This window comes from Triticum aestivum, chromosome 3B (genome assembly GCF_018294505.1).
Source record: "Triticum aestivum cultivar Chinese Spring chromosome 3B, IWGSC CS RefSeq v2.1, whole genome shotgun sequence".
Taxonomy (NCBI): domain Eukaryota; kingdom Viridiplantae; phylum Streptophyta; class Magnoliopsida; order Poales; family Poaceae; genus Triticum; species Triticum aestivum.
In genome coordinates, this window is record NC_057801.1 from 282,166,113 (window position 1) to 282,170,514 (window position 4,402).

The following is a 4,402-nucleotide window of genomic DNA, read 5'->3' on the forward strand; positions in this document are numbered from 1 at the left end:
TTCTGTGTGTTTCTTTATGGTTTTCACCAGTTTAAAAACCTTTTTGATTGTCACTTTTCTTGTTTTCTATGTGTTGTTTGTATAGTTTTTTCTTGGTTTTTATACATGTTAAACATTTTAAAAGTACACAGCTAACATTTTCTGAAATAAATATTTTTGATGTATGTATTTTTCGTATACATCAACAACATGTTTTTATACAAGTTTAATTCTTTCTAATTACTTGATAAACATTTTATAAATATATGTTTTTGATGACTACTTTTTTTTCATACGCATACATTTTGTGTATACATCAGGAATATTTAAATACATGATTAACATTTATGTTTGCAAATTTATGTTTCACAACTACTCCCTCCGTCCGGAAATACTTGTCCTAAAAATAGTTGTATCTAGACTTATTTTAGTTATAGATACAACCATTTTATCCATTTCCAGGACAAGTATTTCGGGACGGAGTGAGTACTTTTTTCATGCAGATTGTATATTTTCCTTATACACCGGGATTTTTTTGAATATAAGTTCAATTTTTTTGACATATATGATTACATTTTTTTAATACACGATCATCATTTTTTAAAAGTTTATGTTTCGTTGTTCAATATTTTAATACACGTTTCAAATTTTCCATATACATAAGGAACATTTTTTATACACTTTTAATATTTTGAAATAGATGATTAACATTTTTTTTCAAATATTAGATGTTTGAAGACTAATTTTTTCATATATGTTGTACATTTTTTGTATATATCAGGAACATTTTTAATACATTTTTAAGTTTTTTTATACGCAATCAACATTTTTTTATAAAACTAGCAAAACAATAAAAGACATAAACTTTTTTGTGGGCATAAAAGATTCAACTTGATATAGACTTAACAGAAAAACCAAATAATAGTGGCGCTTGCCCCATCAGGATTGGATCCCGCAGCCACTGCGACCCATATGTGGGCATTTCCTATTTGGCGCTGCAGGCGCCCGTTAATGTGTGTGTATTCTGCAAACAGGCGCCTGCAGCGCATCGTGCTGGGCCGGCCCATATAGTTTGTTTCAAAAAACAAAAAAGATGCGGGATTCAGGTTGTATATTTTCCTTCTACACCGGGATTTTTTCATGCAGATTGTATATTTTCCTTATACACCGGGATTTTTTTGAGTATAAGTTCAATTTTTTTGAAATATATGATTACATTTTTTTAATACACGATCACTTTTTTAAAAGTATGTTTTGTTGTTAAATTTTTTAATACACGTTTCGAATTTTCCATATACATAAGGAACATTTTTTATACACTTTTAATATTTTGAAATAGATGATTAACATTATTTTCAAATATTAGATGTTTGATGACTAATTTTTTCATATACGTTGTACATTTTTTGTATATATCAGGAACATTTTTAATACCTTTTTAACTTTCTTTATACGCAATCAATATTATTTTATAGAACTAGCAAAACAATAAAAGGCATAATTTTTTTGTGGGCATAAAAGATTCAACTTGATATAGACTTAACAGAAAAACAAAATAATAGTGGCGCCTGCCCCATCAGGATTGGATCCTGCAGCCACTGCGACCCATATGTGGCCATTTCCTATTTGGCGCATGATACTTCATCGGTTGTCCAGCCACTACCACCACTAGGCTACGCACGATCGTTGCATGATTGCCCTCGTTTTCTCTTGTTATTTTGTTCAGGTTTTCTTTTTTACTTTTACTTTTTTCTTATACTTTTGTATTTCCTCTTTTTTTTTCTTTAATGCGTGCTTTTTTGAAAATTTGTGAACCCTTTTTATAAATTGATAAACTTTTTTCAAATTTGGTGAACTCTTTTCAACTTTGATGAACTTTTTTTAAAGTTCAATGAACATTTTCCAAATCTATGAACTTTTTTTCAAATTCGATGAACATTTTTAAAATGTATGAACTTTTTTTTTCAAATTCGATGAACTCTTTTTCAAATATGATGAACTTTTTTGAAAAGTTGGTGATTTTTTTTTGAAATTCAATGAACTTTTCTAAAATTCGATGAACTCCTTTTCAAATTCAATGAACTTTTTTCAATTCATGAACTTTTTTGAATTCTTCTATTTTTTTTAATATGTGAACTTTTTTCTAAATTGTGATGTGTTTTGAATCTGTGGACATTGAAATTTTGTGCACGTTTTTGCTTGAAAAGAAATCAGGTTTGTCTAAATAGCGCGGCTACTGTTTTGTTCTTCAGACATGCACGCACAGATTTTACCACTAAGGCGTCGTAGCACAAGTGGTAAGCCGCCCGCGTTAAGCTAAATGTCTTCGGTTCGATTCCTCAACTGGCGCCTGAAGCGCTGATTAGGAGGTCCCCCATATGTGGTTCACTGAAAAAAGAGCAGTGCAGTTTTTATAAGCTCGTGGCAGGCCGCGTGGGCCTAGCCATGGACACGGCACTGCGCGGGCGAGCTTTGGTTCTACCTCGTTTTTCTACTGTCCGTTTGTCCGCAAAGACAAGTTGTTGCTACAGCATTTTCTCACAAAGTCGCCCGTCGTTTCGTAGCTCTGACGTGGCAATTTGACGCAGCCACACAAACCCCATGTAGTTGGGTTCTCTCGGATCACCTAATCTAATCCAGAAAACAGATCCGCGGCGCCCATCTCTCGCTTCACCCGGATCGCACGACAGCAAACGGACGCGCCAGCGTGCAAAACTGTCCAGGTGCGGCACCCCATTCCACCCCCCGGAGCACTCCGTCCATCCGGCCGGCAGAGCGTGCGCACCCATGCACAGAGAGTATGGGAATTGGTGCGTGCGGTGAACCTGCCCAAACGGCGTGCCCCGCTGACGATGGATAGATGCCTCGCCCCTTCTTCTTTCTCTCAACTCCCCCGTCCCACCGGACCTTTTTCTTCAGGATGGAGCTGCACCACGCTGACCGGTCACTGTCTTCTAATCGTGCGTGTAAATCTAGATGCGCCCTGTCAGCTTGGCCGTACCGGTAATCTGGAATGTGATTGATTATACAAGGTTCTCATGGGGATCTGCTGCAGAGTGATGATGGTACTGCTCCGCCGTCTCTCACTAAAATGGAATCTGGAATGTGAGTGATTATCCAGCCTTCATCTACTACTATCAGAGTACCCCTACTATTTTGTAACCCAACATGCATGTTAGGTTGTTAGTTCCGTGGTTGAACTGCTACGTTGCTGGGAAACCGATACTCTTTTGTTCTGTTATTAACCTCAAGTAGTAGTAGCCATGATTACCTACATCAGCTTCCTAGAGTGTCCTTTCTTCTGGCCTAAAACCACAATCAAAAAGCTAGGCAAAATTCACCATGCATCTTATCAGACCTTATATAATTGTTGCTCTGATGCTGAGTGCCCAGCTGCAGCTGCGGTTGCGTGGGATATTTTCTGTGTCTTTTTGAACCTGTGACCATAGAACAATTGTTCTATGGTATTATTATTAAATTAATAGTAAAATATTTGCAAGCAGTAATACAAAGGGAAAATCACCCAATTCTAGTTCTAGGCAGCATAGAAGTTAAATTATAAGTTCCATATTATCCAAAGATCATTTTGTTCTGTCTTGACTTGCTTGGCTCTTAGCTTGACGTTCTGAAGCCCATCCTTCAGGTAAAACTTCCAGGAGTTTAGGTGTGGTGTTGCCGATCTGAAGATTTTATCGCTTCTTACCATTCATATACTCCAGCATCCCGTGATTATGGTTTCCATAGCAATGTCTTTAGGAAGTTTGCTCAAGGTCAGCAGAATCTCATCATATGCAGATATTACTGTGACGCTCGGATAATTAAGCTACAGTAATTCCCTATTAATGATGCCACATCACCTCTGTCACTGGAGTTAATCTCGGGTTAGTTCGAAACCGATTCAAATTCAAATTCAAAATAAAGGCAAACATCAAAAGTTTTCAAATATTGAAAACAAAATGTTCGGGTTGTGCCAGTTAATGCATAGATGTTATGATGTAGAATCCACATTTTTATATAATGAATAAATGCACTAAAAAGATTTAAACGGTAGCAAAAACATTATTTCAATGCCTTTGGTATTTTATAAAACACTAAACTATTTTATTTTGGGTTAAAACCTTTTCTGGCTGAGGGTTATTTTGAAACATTATTTTAGGAGCTATAGTCATATTTTACTAAGTAAAAATAATGTGGAATTAAAATTAAAACAGAAAAGAAAAGTAAAAAGAAGAATAATAAAAGAGAACAAAAGAAAACAAAAAGAACCCCCCTCTCTCCCCTGGACCAAGTGGCCCAACTGGCCACCCCAGACCAGCCGGCCGCCCCAACAGGCCGGCCCACCTACCCCACTCCCTTAACCCCCCTGGTCGACCAAACCCTAACCTAACCGCACACTCCCACCCCCCACTCCCCACGTCTCCCT